We start from the raw sequence: 20,723 nt of genomic DNA on the forward strand, positions 1-20,723 counted from the left end.
TGTAGCGTAAGTTAGTTTAAGTAGTGTGTAACTCTAGGGACCGATGACCTCAGCAGTTTGGTCCTTGAGGAGGAATTCACACACACACACACACACACACACACACAAACACACACACCAACTTCATTCACAGTGCGGTCACGGACACTTCCAAATATGATACAGTGCGTCATTTCTGGCACTTTGTCACGTCTCCACATCCTGCATCTTACTGCACCGATTCCTTATTAGGGAGTGACACAAGCACACCACTTATGTGTGTGAACGTAGCTCACACAGCCGGTAAGTACCAGCTGCACACCACGAAGAGCGCTTCAACGCGACGCTTGTGCTCTTTTACGGCGTCGAATAATACACTGCTCTGCAAAACTAAAGGACGAAGTACAGGAAGTAACGTAACACATTAACAACTGGGTTGGAACGAATGGAAGTGTGGCACCATGTCGCCACAGGTGTCCCAATCGTACACACAAAATTGGACATCAAATGACGTGTCGAAACTTCCTGGCAGATTACAACTATGTGCTGGATTGGAGTACGACGCGTCCTCACAGCTTACTTCTGCCAGTACCTCGTCTCATACCTTTCAAACTTCACAGAAGCTCCCCCCCCCCCCCCATGTACACCTTGCTTGCAGAACTAGCACTCCTGCAAAGGTCTGTAGGAGAGCTTCTGTGAAGTTTGGAAGGTGGGAGACGAAGTACTGGCAGAATTAAGCTGTGAGGACAGGTCTTGAGTCTTGCTTAGCTAGTTCAGTGGTAGAGCATTTGCCCACGAATGGCAAAGGTCCAGAGTTCGGGGTTCGGTCCGGCACACAGCTTTCATCTTCCAGGAAGTCGCACATCCGCCGCAGAGTGAAACTTTCAATCTGAAAATTGCGTGTTGTCAGCATATCTATAGCACCAAATGGCACACGAGGAAGTTGGAGGAACACCAAACAACAATATGTGTCCATCAGCGATCCGTTACAGTGCACACTGAACGTGTCCTTTATTAGAACATGTGTCAGAAACAACATATGAGTAGCTTCACTCCGCCCCTGGTAGCTGAGTGGTCAGCGCGACGGAATGTCATGCCTAACGGCCCGGGTTCGATTCCCGGCCGGGTCGAGGATTTTCTCCGCTCACGGACTGGGTGTTGTGTTGTCCTTATCATCATCATTTCATCCTCATCGACACGCAAGTCGCCGAAGTGGCGTCAACACGAAAGACTTGCAGAAGGCGAACGGTGTACCCGACGGGAGGCCCTAGCCACACGGCATTTCCATTTCCAATGGCTTCAGAGTGGGAAAAATCATCGGGACACTGGGAGAAGGACGTAGTGTGACACGTATAGGCCAGGAGTTTGGTGTCGCTCTTAACACTGTTTCACGTGCATGGGGAGCGCTCCGAACGACAGGCACTGCTGCCCAAAGGATTAGTTCGACGACCACGGTCAATTACAGCAGCAGATGACCGCTAGAATGTGCAACAGGAAAGAAGGGACCCACTTCAAACAGTGGATGCGACTGCAAGTATATTTAACACGACTACAAGGCATGCAGTCACACACTCCACAATGGCATGGCGGTAGTATGGCTGTCGTAACTTTGTCCGTCGACCAGTATCCTGTGTTTCATTAATGCCAACACATCGGCGGCACCTTTTACGAAGGAATTTGGTCGCATTTTCTTCTCGGATGAGAGCAGATTCCGTCTGAGCAGTGGTTCTGGACGAGAGGTGATTCTGTACGAGAGGTAATACACATAACGCACCCAATAACAATACCGAATCATTTTGGCAGTCCAGGTGTTATGGTGCGGAGAAGCATGATGTTGTATGGGCGCACTGACCTTCAGATCTTTGAACACAGTAAATGTCCTAGCACAAGAACTTCTCGCCAACCTTGCGGCTAGCATGAGAGCACGCTGTAGAGTAACCAGCCGCCATCCGTGCTGATTGCACACAATACTAAGAATCATGAACAGCCGTTTGCAATGTCATATGTCGCGGTGACTTCAGTGTACTTATTGTCTTTGAAGAAAAGTGTCATTTCAGTTCGTCTCATTCGTTACCTTTTGTGCTATACTGTAGCAGATCTTTTTTGTGTGGTGCCAGTTTCATCTAGCTGCTTTACTTGGCAGTTGAGCATCATGCGAAAGTTGCTTTCGTCCTTAAGTTTTGTGCACAAGTGGTTTTTGTCCGACATGCTTGTAACCCGTGTGAGCGCAGAGATAAGGCCGAATACCGTGCGTGCAAGTGGCGGAGCCTATTACAGAAGCACACGGTCTGACGGGGGTGCGTGGGCGGGACGGCTAGCGGCCACGCGGTTCCCGCGGCCGCCGCTTCCCACGAGAACCCGCGGGCGACCCGCCACCAGTCACCCGCCAGCTGCAGCAAAAAGCCGGCCGCCAGGGCCCGGCGCCAGACGGGGAGGCATCCTCTGCCCCGCACGCGAGCCGCAGTGATTACACGCTCGCTGACTGCTCCAAGGCCGGGGCGCCGTGGACCACTGCCGGCTGCGAGCCACTGTCTGTAAGGACACACACAGTAGTGTGGCGGCTGAGATCCGACCAAAAATACCTGCACAGCTACTACTGGATATTAATGTGGACTATGTTCGCCGTTCGCCTTTATGACGTCTTGAACTCCGCTGGGGCACAACAGACACGTGTCTGAATGTCTGTGAAGGAACGACTATCCGTTCTTCCTCAAGAGTCCCAACTTGAGAAGGTAGTAGAGTTGGACGCTAGGGCCTGGAGCGACTTCAGCGCTCCCAATTGGAGTAGGTTCAAAAAATGGCTCTGAGCACTATGGGACTTAAGTTCTGAGGTCATCAGTCCCCTAGAACTTAGAACTACTTGAGCCACGACACGACACGACACGACACACATCCATGCCCGAAGCAGGATTCGAACCTGCGACTGGAGCGGTCGCGCGGTGCCATCCCGGCCGGCGGAGTACAGTTGGGTTCAGATTGGATCTCTGAGTCGAACATTCGATTTCAGGAAAGTTACTGTCCACCAACCATTGCCTCACAGATGCTTCTTTATGACAGGGTACTTTGTCATGTTGATACCGTCACCAGCTCCGAACTGTCCTCTATGCTACGCAGTACACAGTGTACGGAAGCAGCCTACTCACGCCTTATAAAATTCACATCAGTCTTTCCATTGTGTGCCAGCCAGTCCGCTGTAACTAGCTCTGACGTCATAAATGTTGCGCAATACTTTAAAAATCAAGTAATTAACCTGAAACGTTTCTAGCATGTCAGGAGTAATACTAAATCAATATGTGTTGAATATCAGTTCAATAACTTTAACCATTTTCGAAATTTGGACGTTTTTCTGTAAAAATCATTGGCGCAACAGAAAAGAGCTAGAAACTTAAAAATTTATATTTAGATTCCTTTTGCGTAATAATTTAGTAGAAACAGTATTCTGGATCTCACAAATTAAAATTTTAGCTGAGATTCGTGATTTTCTGGTTTTTGTCTTAGAAATTAAGGAAGCAAGATAGATTAAGTAGGCGAATAAATAAAGCTAGGATGTTTAAATTTAAGTAGAAGGGAGATCCGCTATAATCATAAAAATGTGAGAAGTTTCAACAGAATAACTATAAAACTACAGCTATAGCGTATCTCCAAAGAGCAAGTTCAGAGATCGTCTACTGCATGTAGTGTAATTAAAATAATTCTCTCGCCCAAAATATTTGACTTAGCCACATCAGACTTTTATTATGATTACTTACTTGTGTGCTGATTGCACAATTAAATTGAAAGCTTCATCGGCTATCAGCAAAGGAAGCAATGATTTATTCGATAACTTAAAGTGGTGCATTACTAGCCCAGCGGCTAGTCGGGAGAGCAGATTTGATCAGGTGTTCCCTTAGCCGTCCGCACCGCGGCTTTATATGTAAGAACGCTGCGCGAGAAGAAAGAAGGCCCCAGTTCTCTCCAGACGCTGATTAGCGCACCACCTGTGCCGGGAGTCGCGTCGCGTCGGTATCGTTGATATAAACAGCCTCGGATACAGTAATAAGTTACTCGGAATGCACGTAACCATGAAATCGTTTTCGAGTGAAGTGTTAATTTTCGGAGGACGTTAATGATCTATCTTTAGTTTGCGTATATCGTATTTTCACGTGCCGCCGCAGGACAGACATTCTACCATTATTAGCGTGGCGTTTGATGAACATTATCATCAAATTATGGCGAGCATTCACTTAAACATTTAATTTGAACAGTTATAGTTGCATCAGCGCATTAGACTCTGAACTGCTCTGGTAGTTGGATTGTGTGGATTCTTTTTCGTCTGTGACTTTCGGAATATAGTGAACATTTTAGAGAGAATGGTTTTTGATTATGAATCCCAGACAATCTCCTAATTCCTCAGAGCTATAAGCTGTAGCTATAAATGTATTTCTCAGATGAAGTGGGCACTAGGAATTCTAATTACAGGCTTCACGTTTTACTAATCACTCCGGTGGCAGGTTCGAATCCTGCTTCGGGCATGGGTGTGTGTGATGTCCTTAGGTTAGTTAGGTTTAAGTAGTTCTAGGGGACTGATGACCACAGCAGTTGAGTCCCATAGTGCTCAGAGCCATTTTTCCTTCTGCATTTAGCGTTTTCTTAAGCACAGTAAGGGGACCACACCCTAACCAGAGAAAGCACACCCGTACTGTAACACCACCTCCTTTGTACTTCACTGTCGGTACTACAGATGACTGCAGGTAACGTTTTCCAGACATACGCTAAATCAGACCCTGCCATCGGGTTACCACAGGGAACGTGATTCTCCACGGCAAATCCCTCGTTTTCAGTCATCCACTGTCCAGCAGTGTCGCTGTTTACAACACTTCAATCGTCACTCAGCAATGGTTGCAGAAATGTGCGGCTTACAAGGAGCTGCTCCACCATTATGCCCAATTCTTTTTAGTTTCCTACGCATGGTTACTGTGCTAGCTGCACTGCCGGTACCAGTTTGGAACACACATGTGACGTTTTCCGCTGATTCCATCCGATTTTTACAGCCAACTTCTGCCATGCTCGACAGTCCGCAAGTACATGCTGTCTGGCCGATCATGGTATAGCTGTGGTTGTTCCTTCACGTTTCCACTTCACAGTCACATCATCAACAGTCGACTTGGACAGTTGAAATATCCTGATGGGCTTGTTACTCAGCTGACATCCATAGCTGGTAGAAGTCTATCTCTCTTCAACGACCCATTCTGGTGTTGCTGCTTCTCTGAAGACAACAAAATACTCGTCGCTTTTATTTACACTGATGGGACTGCCTCTTGTGACACTTAGTGGTCAATTTATCATCACGTATGGTTGTTGGATACTTTCGACCAGATAATGTACACTCCTGGGCATTAAAATTGCAGTATTGTGAATTCGAAGTGCAACAAACATCAGTTGGCAAGAACTATTCTATGGGCTTGGACGTGCACATCATTAACATTTCAGTGCACAAAGTAAGTATGAATAGCGTTCTCTACAGTCTACATATAAGTACAGGGCACACATTCAGGAATCGCATTTGAATTTTGTCTCTTTGTGGCAAGATCGTGCTATGACTCATGAAATTCTATAGTGCACACGATCATGGTATATCAAGACTGCGGTTTATCATTGCGCAGTATTGATTGTCCCACTGGTTGGGGTTCAAAATGGCTCTGACCACTATGGGACTTAACATCTGAGGTCATGGAGCCCCTAGATGTTAGAACTACTGAAACCTAACTAACCTAACGACGCCACACACATCCATGCCCGAGGCAGGATTCGAACCTGTGACCGTAGCGGTCGTGCGGTTCCAGACTGAGGCGCCTAGAATCCCTCGGCCTGGTTGGGGTCCCGGAAACGGTCATGCAGTATCGGATAACCATGTGATTTACGTCAAGTCGGGATGTACGTCAAGTCGGTCAAGTCCGACCAAGCCAAGGTTTTCCATTTGTCTGGGGTCCACGTAGGCCTATTGGCAGCGAAATAAGTGCAATATGAGCCTCATTTTGTTTACTACAACGATCTTCATTGAGCAGTGAGGAAATGAGCATGGGAGAGGAGCAGAAAAGAATTCTTGACATCCTGACAGCCATCTCCCGATGTATAAAACTCAGGTGTCATATCTGCACAGCCCCTGTGACTCTTGAATTGTGCCTCAGCGCGCCAGGGGCTAACAAATGAGGCAAAATGAGGAAATGAAATTTTGCTTCTGATATCAAGTACAGTACAAACTCTGCTATGTAGTGATGAGGTATAAAGCAATGAAACAGTATCATGTGCCTTCTGAATCCCAGGTGAACGTATATCTACGCGCCAACTGGCGATTTCTGTAGATATTTTAGGTAGATATTTCTCTTTTCCTTAAACACCATAATGGTGAGTTATACAAAGATATTTGAAAATTTATATTATATTCAGGTGACAAGTCATGGTAAACCTCCTAATATCGTCACAGAAGAAAAGTGTAATTTCTGTTCGTCTCATTGCTTATTTCTTTCAGTCACTTTATGTACTATAATGTTGCAGTTATTTCTATATAGTATGGTCCAAGTTTTGTAGAGCTATGTTACTTAGCAACGATATATCATGCGAAAGTCACATTCACTTTGCGCATCAGTGTATATCGTGATTGCTCCAAATCTTCACGACCTGCATTTCCAGCCATTATAAAAATTCAGTCGGAATTGCGGAGGATAAAGGAAACCAACCAAGAAGAACTGCAACTAATGGAGGGAAATATCTACGTGTAGTGTGGGATTTTGAAGACCCGTATTACAGGTCGCTGTTTTGTTGATAGGACTCTTACATAGCGACAGCTATGTCCAGTTTGAACTGATTTTCTGACTATTACCTAAATATTAAGCATGTGAATACTTCAAAAGTAATTGAACAGAACACTTGTGTAGAGCTTACACTTACACATGTCACATATTTAGCTGTACCAGTTGGTTTGCACTCAGCCATTTGACAACAGTCTGTTTCATTTTCATGTCTCCAGTGCGTATTTGATAATGACGAGACTATGCCTAGACTTCAGTTCGATAAAAAAGAACGAGGGGAAACCTTTAGCATATAACAAGATCATCGAAAGGGAGGTCATTTGAGACTACGTTAGTTAAGAAAACGATGATGGCCGAGACTAACCGTGACGCAGTCTATTAAACAATCATATCATTGGACAGGAAATAATTTTGATTAGATACCTGTCTTCTAAATCGAGTCCCGTCGTTGTATAATTTCTCACTAACAACGTCACTTCTCTGATTCGTAGCACTTGTTACACTTCTGTTAAGTCGAGATCGATTTCTACTTAACTCTTTTCACATTATTGTGTCATACTGCAACAGATGGGCCGGGTGTTACAATCAAACTCACATTCCACCAGTGAGTACGCCACCACGAGTTCCATCTCAAACACTTTTTAACCAGGTGAAAATAAATAGTGCGAGCTAATAGGCCCATGCTTGTTCGTATTTCCGGAGCTTTACAGAATTTCAATAATGGCATATATCGTAACATCTCAGTTTTATTTTGCACCTCCAGTGAGATTCATATCCATATGTAATATGTCAAAGATATTATCTCTACGATGTGTAGAGCAAACACTTATTTTACTCTCCCTCTTTACGAAGATGAAGACGACTCGGAAGGACGTTAGTTCACGTTCATCAAGTCAAAGAATTATATGCTATTGAAACGAACTCCCCCATTTCTTTTTATCCGCCACTATAAGCAGCACAATCAGTATCATACTAATTGGCGAAATTAATTGAAATAATTTTACATAAAAAGTGTAAGAAAAGTACATGCTTGCAGCACTATCACATCTTTGTATTCGATTCAAAATAAACAAAAAAGTTAAAAAATTCTACTTCTATACTATTAATGAAACTAGATTTTTATATTGCCACTATCCTGGCCACACTGGACCAGAAGTAAAAGAAATAGTTTCATAAGATTCGCTCGCCCACGGGAAAAGAGGCGACACGGCCAATAAAAGTATTTAACTTGGAACTCGACGCATAGACAAAAAAATGGTTCAAATGGCTCTGAGCACTATGGGACTCAACTGCTGAGGTCATTAGTCCCCTAGAACTTAGAACTAGTTAAACCTAACTAACCTAAGGACATCACAAACATCCATGCCCGAGGCAGGATTCGAACCTGCGACCGTAGGGGTCTTGCGGTTCCAGACTGCAGCGCCTTTAACCGCACGGCCACTTCGGCCGGCACGCAGAGACAAAAATATGATGCAACTCAGATAATTAAAACGTAAGTCCGCCGAAAGAGAAGATTTCACATGTTTGTGGAAAAGTGTCTGAACTTGTTACCGTAGTTCGGCAGTAGATATAAGTCAGATACACTATCCACAATAATTAGCGCAACTGTGCTGAGGTCCCATACAACATTCGACATGAGTGGTACACTTGGCGTATGCATCATCCTCACCTCTCCATCCTGTAGCAGGCGAACGCCTTGTACGTAGGCAAGCTGCACAGCACATCTTGCAGCGCAGTCGACGTTCTGCGTTCTGAATTACGTCTGAGGTACTACTTACAGAAAAAGGGGCTTTTTTTGCTATATGCAAACACTGGTGATTTCTCGATATTTAAATTACTGTTTTTGAAGAGATTTTAGTTACATACACGTACGTGGGAGAAAGTATTTGCGAAATGTAAGTGTGTGGCGTAGCGGTATACAATGACGATTAGGAAGCTGTGAGAGTCTTCTTGTTGCTCTGAGTAACCCCGTGTTGTAAAAACGCGTTCCCAAGCTGACGGGGCGCCATCTGTAGTTTCCTGTGTTCGTATGTAGGCTGTCCCATTCATACGCGTCCATTCTGCAGATGGTAATAATCAACACACCAATCTTTCATCTATATCATACTCCGCAAGCCACATAATGATGTGTGGCAGAGGGTACTTTCGGTACCACTCTCTCATCCCTCCAACGCTGTTCCACTCGCTAATAGTGCGTGGTAAGAATGATTGTCGGTAAGCCTCTGTATTGGCTCCAATTTCTCGAATTTCCTCCTCGTGGTCAACACGCGAGATGTATGTGGAGGGAAGTAATACGTTGTCTGTCTCCTCCTGAAAAGAACTGTCCCGAAATTTCAATAGTAAATCTCTCCGTGATGCACAACGCCTCTCTTGTAACGTCTGCCAGTGGAGTTTGGGTAGCATCTCCGTAACGCTCTCTCGCCAGCTAAACGATCCCATTACGAAAGGCGCCGCTCTTCGTTGGATCTTTTCTGTCTCCTCTATCAGTACTACCTGATAGGGATCCCAGATAGATGAACAATACTCAAGAATCGGGCGAACAAGCGCCTTATAAGTCACTTCCTTCGTGAGTGAGTTACATCTCCTTAAAATTCTTCCGATGAATCTGAGTCTGGTGTTTGCTTTTCCCGCTATCTGTTTTATATGGTCATACCACTTAAGGTCGCTCTGGACAGTTACGCCTAGATATTTTACGGCAGACGCTGTCTCCAGTTGACTGTCATCAACAGTCTAGCTGTACAGTAGTGGATTTCTTTTCCTATGTATGCACAATATGTTACATTTATTTCCGTTCAGAGTGAACTGCCAGAATCTGCAATTCATCAATTCTCTGCAGGTCGTTTTGCAAATTCTTACTATCTTCTCGCGTTGCTACTTTGGTATAAACACCTGCATAATATGCGAATAGCATTAAACAGCAACCGACGCTTTCTACTAGATCATTTATATATATATTGTGAACAGCAACGGTCCTATCACACTTTCATCTGGTACTCCGGATATTACTTTTACATCAGTCGATTTAGCTCCGTTAAGAGCGACGTATTGAGTTCTATCTGCAAGAAAGTCTTCAATCCAGTCGCAGGTCTGCTCCGATACTCCCTAAGCTCGTATCTTTTTCATTAAACGGCAGTGCGAGACGGTGTCAAATGCCTTAACGGCATCAGACTGAACGCCGTTGTCCACTGCGCGGAGCATATCATGGAGGAAAATAGCGAGCTGAATTTCGCAGGATCTCTGCGGAATCCATGTTGATTTTTATAAAGGAGATGTTCATTTTCCAAGAACGTCATAACTCTTGAGCATAAAACATGTTTCATAATTCTACAACAAATTGACGTCATAGATATAAATATATAATTGTGTGGATCTGTCTTACGGCCTTTTTTAAAAACGTGAATGGCCAGCGCTTTTTTCCAGTCGTTAGGTACCTTTCGTTGCTCAAGCGATCTGCGATAAATTATTGCTAGAACGGGAGCAAGTTCTTTCGCATAACCTTTATAGAATATTATAGGTATCTCATATGGTCCTGAAGCCTTTCCACTACCAAGTGATTGTAGTTGCTTTTCAATTCCCAGATCGGTTATCTCAGAATCTACCATTTCGACGTTTGCACGACGTTTGAAAGGAGCGACAGTGTTACGATCTTCCGCGGTGAAACAACTTCGGAAGACCGAATTCAGTATTCCGGCCTTCTCTCTGTTATCTTCCGTTTCACTACCGGTGTGGTCGCTGAGAGAATGAATAGATGATTTTAACCCACTTACTGATCTTACACACGACCAAAATATCTTAGAGTTTTTACTCAGGGCGGTTGACAACGTCTTACTTTCAAAATGATTGAACGCTTCTCTCACTGCTCTCCTTACGCTTCTTTCAGCTTTTTTTTGTCAGCTAGGTTTTTACTTCTCTTGAATCTGAGATGAAGTGCTCTTTCTTTACGTAGCGTTTTTCTAACACGACTATTAAACCATGGTGGATCTTTCCCATCCCTTAAAACCTTACTCGGAACTTACTTGTCTAGGGCATTTGTGGTAAGATATTATGGGACCAAACTGCTGGGGTCATCGGTCCCTAAGCTTACATACTACTTAATCTAACTTAAACTAACTTACGCTAAGAACGACACACACATCCGTGCCCGAGGGAGAACTCGAACCTCCGGCAGGGGGAGCCGCGTTGACGGTGATAAGATACCTCGGACCGCGCGGCTGCCGCGCGCGGCTCCATTTGTTCTCCACATCTTCGTCTTCATCACCGAATATTTGATCCTGACTGCAGAGATATTCTGAAACTTGTATCCTGTCACCCTTGCTGAGCAAATACGTCTTACTGCCTTTCTTAACATTCCCGTGTCATCATAGATGCTGTCACAGTCTTGTGGACACTGACACCTTCCTCTAAATTAACTGATTAGATAAGTTCAGGTCTGCTTGTTGCCAGGAGGTCTATAAAATCATCCGATCACCATTTTTGACCGTTCTTTGACACTCAATTTCATCCAGATTAATTCACATTCGGAATCCGTGATAACCTCGCTATATTTTATCGATTTTTTTACTGCAATAAACACGCCGCTACTAATGACGACTATCTGCTCAAGGTAATTTTCGGACAAGATACCCAGAACAATGTCACATGATTCCCTGTCTCTGGCACCAGTTTTGATGGAATAATGGTCCCAGTCTATACCTGACAAGCTGAAGTCACCCCCTATTGCAACGGCATGATCAGGAAAAATACTAATGATATTCTGCAAGTTCGCTCCGAAGCACTCTACAACTACAGATCCTGACCCAGGTGGTCTATAAAAGCATACGATCACCATTTTTGACCGTTATTTGACACTCAGTTTCACCCAGAGTAAGTCACTTTCGGAATCCCTGACAACCTCGTTAGATTTTATCGATTTTTTTTTTTTTTACTGCATTAAATAAGCCGCGACCATTGGCGACCAACCTATCCTTACGATAAACATTCCAGTCTGAACTTAGGGTTTTGTTTTCACTTACAACTTCCGGGCTGACAGGCCGTGGTCGTAGTATAAAACTCTCCCGTGACGTTTCGTCTCCTTCTGCGGGAGACATCCTTGGAGGTACAGCGGCGAACTGAGAAGATAACTCGAGAAAGCGGTGATTATATAGGCAGCACAGAGGGCGCCACTGTCGATCACGTGGCGTCGGCTATGAGATTGTCTCTGGTAATGCCGACATTCTGAATTGAAAGTAATCGATCGTCACGCTTGCGGTGCAACGCTGACATCTAAATTTTATCCAGTTTAACACCTTCGTCTTTCCTGTTAAAATTATTACGGTGTTTATCAATCTCGATAGCCTCCCAATATATGCGTGCATAATAATGCGAGGTTTTTGATATAACGCTCGTCTCGCTGAATTTCATTTCATGATCACCTTCCCGGTAAACATGTTCCGCTACGGCCGATTTATCCGTGTGACCCAGGCGACAATTCCTCTCACTTTCAACAAGACGGGTGTTCACACTTCTCTTTGTGGTACCGATATAAACCTGGCCACAACTACACGGAATTTTATATACCCCCGGTGTAGCCAAAGGGTGTCGTGCATCTTTTGCGGATCTTAAATATTTTTATTTTCCTGGTGAGTCTGAAAATAGTTTCCAACCCATACTTGCTTAAAAGTTTCCCAATGCGGTCTTGTTGGGTAGAGGTTTTGTTGTCATAGATGTCTGGCTTCAACCAGCTTTCTATTTCCAATATTATCTATGCATTATAACCTTCAGTAAGCGATACTAATATTGCGACCTTTTGTTGGATGCTCCTGCAGTTTACTAAAATCATTTTAATCTTTTCTATCTCTGATCTGTGAGGACCAAGATTCTCTGAGGTCGTTGTGGCTGATTGAACAGGAAAATCGTGTTTGCCCCCAAGGGAGAGGTCCTCTAACTTGAAAAAGCCTCATGTGCACGCCACACGTACTCCGCTACGCTAGAAGCCGCTTCCTGTGTGTAGTGCACGTCTGACCTATTGAGGGGAACCCTACAATTCTGTACTCGATAGCGGAGGTCGAGAAATTCGCACCCGAGGCCGTCACAGAGTCGTCTGAGCCTCTGGTTTAGAACTTTCACCTTTGAGTTAAGAAAGTCATTTCCTGTACACGAGTCGCCATGAAATTTATTGGAAACTTTCGGAATAACAACAGCTAACTATTGGACGAGTTTCAGTTCTGTAACTGGAATAATTTCTAAAATGTTCAAAATTACCTAAAATCTAGATGTTGTAATTTACCGTTGCAAGCAACCTTTTTTCCTTCTTTGTTGGGAATGCATCGGAACAGTGCTTTAATTAAACACTTTGTTCTGAAATAGTTAATTAAGCAATAAGTTGTTCAAAAAACTATATTTTATATTATTCTTAAAAAATCACAATCACCAAGATCGATTTACAACCGATCTTGGCGAACGTGATTTTTGAAGAATAATATAACGACTCAAATCAACCCCAACCCTTCCCACAATGTCAAATATATAATACTATACTTTATATCATGATTTCTGTTTACATTCGTAATTATAATTTTTAGTTGTATGAAACAATAATTTTCAGTTACTGTGCTGCGTAAGAGAATGAGGGGGTGAATGGACCATGCATGTGACGTATGAGGCTTGTCACTTTTAATAGGTAATGACGAATGATCGTGTGAATCACATTGTGTAATCGAATAGTGAGTCACATTTGTGGCTTTCAATACGAATTAAGTTAGCTAGTTTAAGTATTCTACAAACATATCTTTACTTCTCTCCTTAAGACAACTACAGATGCAGCTGTTTCCAGTGGTTAACGTCCCGTCGACGACGAGGTCATTAGAGACGGAGCGCAAGCTCGGGTTAGGGAAGGATTGGGAAGGAAATCGGCCGTGCCCTTTCAAAGGAACCATCCCGGCATGTGCCTGAAACGATTTAGGGAAATCACGGAAAACCTAAATCAGGATGGACGGAGACGGGATTGAACCGTCGTCCTACCGAATGCGATATTTTTCGGGAAAGTATAAATTTTGGCACATGTTTAAATTATATTCGGAGGTGAGGACTGGCCAGGCAGGGAAATCACCGCGTTGTCCGCGCAAAGTCATGAAGGTAACTGGCTATAGTACGTTCCAGCTTATCAGAGAGGAGTCTTCAACGAACTGTGACAGACGCCTGCGCAGCAGACGATTGACGTACTAGGACATGCATTCATGCTATGAAATAGTGCATTGATAATGGCTAACAACCAGCTGAAATCTACATTTGCCTAATAGAACCTGTAAAAAATGACTAACGGTTGCTGCGCTCTATCATTTGAAAGACTGCTGCTAGTTCTGAAAGTGGAAGAGATGAACGCCCGCTCGACGCCAGGAGTCTACTTACAGCTTCAGTACTGTGAGGACGTACCGCTCAGTGCTCTAGAAGTTTCGTGAAAATGTTCTAATTTGCTTTTGGTTGAAAAGTTGAATATTTCGAAAACCACTTGGATCCGTTGAAAGCACGTTTTCAGTAGTGCTGTCATTTATAGTGAAAATTGCGATTTTCTTCCAGTGGACAAAACGACAGTGTGACATGCTATGAACCGTATTTCAGGAATTTCAGGTTACGGAATACTAGCGAACAGTATACTCGTAGTTTTGGGCGACCTTACTAAATTGACGAATATTCTGTGGTTTTTCAGACTGTTTCTTGCCTGCTTGAAACTGCAACTGTTTGGACAACAGGTCGCAGGTTCTATGTTTATGCTGACTACTAGTGAAAGAATGTGCTGTATGAATGAACAGAACAGTAGAAAACTTTGATTAAGTATGCTTTTATCTCAAGAACTACGCCTTAGGGCGTACTGTAGCATCATGTATATCGCTAAAGCGATAATAGAGCACCCTAATTTTAGTAAAGAACTTGTTTTATTTAGTAGCTTCAGTAAAACCTGATAGAATGAATCCTTTTTTCAGTGAGGCAGTGAATGTTATGCATCCTCTTGACAGGTATAGTGCGCTCTGTCTTTTAAGCCTTTGACTATCAATATTTTTTGGAGTGAAACACGTTAACGTACGTATTTTTCAATTAATGTCGCAGTCAGGAGCAAACTCGTAAACTTCGTCCATGTGTCCTTGGACCCAATAGTACCGACTGACTGCCTTGTCATCCTCCCCCAATTGCGCTATTGGGTGCAGTATGGAGGAGCGAGGGGTAAGAGGAGCGCTCTCCACGCCGTTGTCAGATTTCGTGACCTCGAGCCGCTACTACTCGGCCAAGTAGATCGTCAGGTTGCCTCTTGATGAGCGCGCCCGTCCCAGTCCTAATGAACCTTCGAGATTTCCGCTGGAATCGATTGGCTGTTTCGTCTTCATAGAATGTGTTTGATGCGAGCAAGAGGAGAGCGCTCTCGGGCAAGGATAGTAAGTGGTTCTGCGCGAGAAGGAGGAGTTTGTGAGCGTAACGGCTAGCGAGTTGACGTACATTAGTGAGGCTGCTGGAAGCAAAGGAGCGTGCATGTGTAAAGGAAGCCACATGCGAAGGAAAAAGACGACACGCCACGATAGCCATCTTTTTTAGAAAGATAGCATGTTGCTTTTGGAATTTTTGAAACTTCTGGTCATTGAAAACGAGGGAACTGGTTTAGATTTCACCCGGTGAAGTGGTCTTATTCTAGAATCTCGTAGAACTGTGTTGTGAAACCGATCTCTCAAGAGGGGGAGAAATATGGACAGCGCTAGTAACAATAAGTTGATTTGGTTTCGTGGAAATAAGGCACGAAGTATATATAACCTGCCATGTTGATCGAGATGAACCTATTGCTCTGGTAGTCAGGCCTGAAAAATGTAGCACGAGCAGTACAAAGACACACTCGGTGCAAGGGGTGGCTAGTTAGATGTTATGTAATTTTAAGTAAGGCTAGTCTGTACATGGTACTTTGATAAAAGGTTGTCTTTTCTGTTATTGTAACATCTCACTGTGTACGGTCAAACAGTAAACTGGAAATTTTTTTTTTTGAGGACTGGTACAGTAGTAATTACCGGAAATAGCGGAGAGCTCTCAGGTTAACATGTTGGTAACTGTTCTAGATAAACTGAGCTATGCGTGAGCTATGGTTGAATTATTTGCTATGAAGCGCTCTCATAAATGCTTTTGATAGACTGATTTAATTGCTGGAAATTTAATGGAAAGCGTCCTCTTAATCGATAGTTTATAGATTATTGTAAATCAACTGTCTTCATTAAAGTAGCCCACTTTGGGAACTAACTGATAGTTACGCGACCTGATTCTTAATAGTCAAAAGTGGTTAAGTGCGCTCTGCACACTGAATTATGTTTGCTTCTGGTATTGTTTGAACTTTTTTTTTTAAATTTAAACTCAAGGGAGTGAAATGCAACTTTGTTCAATGGAGGCTATTTTAGAAAATTCACTATTGTTGTTTAAATTTTTGGGGGTATTGTCTTTGCATAAGCTCTTGTAAGTGAATGTTGGAAAACAAAAAAAAAAGGGGGGATATCAGTGTAAGATGAAACTGATTAACTAATGATTGTTGGGCTTTAAGTAAAGGAAGACACTAACACTTGCTTTCAACAAAATAAATGAAATGGCAGGGTACGCTGTTGATTGTTCAGCCAGTGCATAAAAAAGTAGTTGGGCTACGGAAAATTAATACATTTTATAATAAAGAGAGTTCGACTTTCAGTGTGCAACCAGTCCGCTCCACCTCCCCACTAAATCCGTGGCTCTGCCTTTCACCTGCCACAAAGGAAAAATCTCTGAGAGTACCGGGATGCGAATCCGGATCCTCTGTGTGGGACGAAGCTAGGGAGGCGGACAGCCAGAAGTAACAGTACGATAAATATATTTTGCACCATTTCGTTTTCCAATGTGAGAAGGGGTTATTCATAAGTTCCTATGAGACTTCAGAATACGACTGCAAAAAACTACGAAAGATACAGAAAACAATCATCAGTGGATAGAGCACGTTTCCAAGTTTTTAGCTGACAATACAGGTGCGCAATAAGGGGACCGATTGTGGCACACCAAGTGTCAACACGTGCGTGCAGTCCGGGAAGAAGCCACAGCAGCCCGCTTTGCGGATCTGATCATTGGGTTGCCTGCCTGCAGGCGCGAACTAATCCGAAGCGGAGGGGAGCAAAGGGTAAAAAATAAAGTTGAAAGAGAATGCAACCTACATGTGCGAGCTGTAAATTATAACGTTCTTCTAATGATTAGTAGTTTTCTCTTTATCTGTCGGCAGAAAGTTCACACTGGTCCTCTGATAACTTGTTTTGGGGCACATACCTCCGAGGAGATCAGCGAAAGGAACGATACCTCACCGCCGTAAGTGAACTATAATAGTCACGATTGTGCAAATCTGCAGCTGTTGGTTGTTCAGCTGAAAAAGAAGCGGGTCGAGGCGTTCGTTGTATGGAGAGGTAGCGTGGCAGTTCACCATCGTTCTTGTCCAGCACAGAACTGTGGACCGGTAAGGGGTTTCTGCTCTGTATTGAATCTACCCTTTTTACAGTCCGTGATAGTCGACGGGTGTCTTTGTAACCAACACGCTGTCGCCCCGGTATTTTACTCGGGTGGCAGGGGTTGCACGCGAATCAAGGTCCTCTCGGTAAACCCTCGCCACGCTGGCACTTACGAAGCCCATTGTCCACAAGCAGTCGGAGGTGAGGTGTCCCGTGCGCTGGGCATCCTTGACCTGGCAGCAATCTTATGCGGTGATACTGCACATCTCGCCAGTGCAGCAATCATTTGTCATGCCGACGGGTAGTTTAAGATTTGACAACCTGCCACTTACTCGACAATGCCCCAACATTCCACTCCTCTTCACTGTGGTGGCAAGAGCATCCACAACTATGCAGAAGCTATCCCTAATCCGCTTGCTCTTGCGTGTGTGCAGGTCTCAGTCTTTTAGCACCGCGCATTTGATATGCAAACATTTTTTAAGCTACGTTGCAACTCAGCATCTTTACCGCTAGCACGTCAGCTGGGTCGAAGAGGACGTGTTCCAGTCGATATAATTTTGTTATGAGTGAGAACTTCAGCGAAACAGATTTAGCTCTCAAACAAAATGGTTCAAATGGCTCTGAGCACTATGGGACTCAACTGCTGAGGTCATTAGTCCCCTAGAACTTAGAACTAGTTAAACCTAACTAACCTAAGGACATCACAAACATCCATGCCCGAGGCAGGATTCGAACCTGCGACCGTAGCGGTCTTGCGGTTCCAGACTGCAGCGCCTTTAACCGCACGGCCACTTCGGCCGGCAGCTCTCAAACAAAAGTCAACGGATCGTGTATCGTCAGAACGAACACAAGAAAACATTGAGAGATTAAGACACGCTATGGAGCCTAGTCCATGTAGCCAGGTCATAAACAGGCTTCTGCTATGAATCCAGTCTCATGGTATGACGAGTTCTTCACTATAATTTACTCTTTCAGCAATACAGAGGTGGTTCAGTAGCTGCAGGCTCAAGATTGCGCAAAACGTGCAACATTTTCAGACCATACGACTGAAGTTGTGACTCGTGACTTAGTTCTCCTGAAGAGCAATGAATTTCATTGCCGTTTATATGGTAATGTTAACAATCACAGCTCCCGCTTTTGCTCAAGCGAAGTACCTAAAGACATGCATGGACATCCCCTTCACAGTGACAAAGTGACAGTGTGCTGTGGGGTTAATGAAATATGTAACTAGGCCATACTTATTTGAAGGATTGGTACACAAGCAGTTGTTATCATTGCGGACTAAGACGACGACACATAAGCCTTTACATCTTTTTACCGCACCCTTCCTGCACTGTCAGTAACTTTCAATCACAAAGCTAATACGCAAAAATTACAAATAATATAGTTTCCGAAACATGGGGGACTGTTCACACAGCTAACTGTCAAATTTCCTGCTGGCATAATTTCCCCTAATCGTGACACTACTTGGCCGACGCGAGCGGCAGTTCTCAGCATGTGTGTCCTCTTTTTATGGAATACATTAAGCCGGCCGCGGTGGTCTAGCGGTTCTAGGCGCTCAGTCCGGAGCCGCGCGACTGCTACGGTCGCAGGTTCGAATCCTGCCTCGGGCATGGATGTGTGTGATGTCCTTAGCTTAGTTAGGTTTAAGTAGTTCTAAGTTCTAGGGGACTGATGACCATTGATGTTAAGTCCCATAGTGCTCAGAGCCATTTGAACCATTTGAATACTTTAAACCCTGGTTGCACGTAAACAAATCACGAACATTAGACGACATTAAAGGGATCATTCACCAGGAAATAGTTCCATACCAAATGAAGTGGAGGGTTTGTTTTGTCAACTTCAGCAGGCGACTTGAAAAATGCACAGCAAAACTAGGACACTGCTTATACACTACAACGTTACTTACAAACCGCAAGACTTTGTTTTATACACTTGATTTTGGAGCCCTTAAATTCCACATATACCCCAATATGTTGTATCAATAAACATGTTGAATGTTGTGTAATACAAGAGATAATACCAATTAGAAATTGTTATATCCTTTTGCTGCTCCCCGCTATATCACCAACGTGCAATCACAAAATATATGCGCAAAATTGCAATAACGTTTTATGAATACCTTAACACGTTTTGATGTAACATGCTCATCGGATAGAATTGGATCACACAGGCATACTTATACACAGTTTTGATATTACGGATAGAAGAGACAGGCACTTGAAATTTTTTCGACAATGCTAAGACAACCAATATGAACGATACAATAAAATTTCGTTCCATTGGCTGTAACGGGTGCTAGATTTTTTTTCCATGTGGAGATATAGTTCTTGAACGTATCAGAGGTCTCTAACCCTTTAACATGGATACAGTCATATGACAGATAGATGAAAACGTGTCCTTGTTTCCAAGCCTGTCATGTGACGAACCACTGAAAGTGTGTGCCTTGATTGCGTGGCCGGTTATGTTTCCTGCCAACGAAAATGAGCCCTCTCAGCGTGTTCTGTAATATTTCCTTCCAATGAAAATGTTCCCAAATTACGAAGTCAATAACATGACGGACCAGTTACAGTCTGCTCTTACTATGAGGCCCGTGATACGACGCACCAATCAAAGCGAGTCCTCGCTAACAAGATAAACCAAAAAAATTAAGCTCTTCAGTATAATCAACGTAGAACTGTGCAGTGTAAAGCAGGCAACAAAGTGTCAATTTCTTGTGCTGTTTTATCATTTACTAATAGTTTGTCCTGAATAAAATAGTATATAAATTCGTCTTTATTGAAGTAATCGATTCCTGTCAAATTCTGTTAATTTTTCTTGTGTTTTTAGACTGTCGATTGATAATGTAATGAAATAATAAAACTACGAGATAAACTAGATCGTACGATACCCTAACGCCGCTTATATGGAAACTAACGCAGAAATATATCACTCGAGCCATCCATTACAAGAAGGGCTTATTTCAATGGTAGTACAAGTCCATTTTTGTTCATTTTGAGATACAGAGTCCGAAAGTTAAATGAGCTCTGAAAAATCTGCAGTTGAGAGACCAGAAATATTCAAGCATATGGCTTGTTGCTAGAGATGAACCTTTCTTTCTGTTTGTTTGGATCATTAATTTCAGAAGCATTACAGGTAGAAAAGTGGAGGTTATGGACTTGTACCACTATTGAAATAAGCCCTTCACATAATATGAAAAAAAGCGTTAGGTATTGCTGAGCGTAGCTGGATGTCCCTTTGGAGGTCGGAGCCGTCGCAACATACACTCGCCCTTGTTACGTACAATTAAGTGAGGCAACACGGTGGGGGCAGTGTAGTCCTGGATAAGGAGGACACAGTAGCAGAGCATGAGGAGGTGGGCAGCGCAGCTTCCAGCGTTCCAGCGCAATGAAGGCGCCTGTCTAAGGTCGCCGCCTCGTCGGCTGGAGCAGCAGCGGCGTGCCGTGGCTACTCACCGGCGACATTGTGCTGGCACAGTCTCGCGAACATGGCT

This window comes from Schistocerca americana, chromosome 1 (genome assembly GCF_021461395.2).
Source record: "Schistocerca americana isolate TAMUIC-IGC-003095 chromosome 1, iqSchAmer2.1, whole genome shotgun sequence".
NCBI lineage: Eukaryota > Metazoa > Arthropoda > Insecta > Orthoptera > Acrididae > Schistocerca > Schistocerca americana.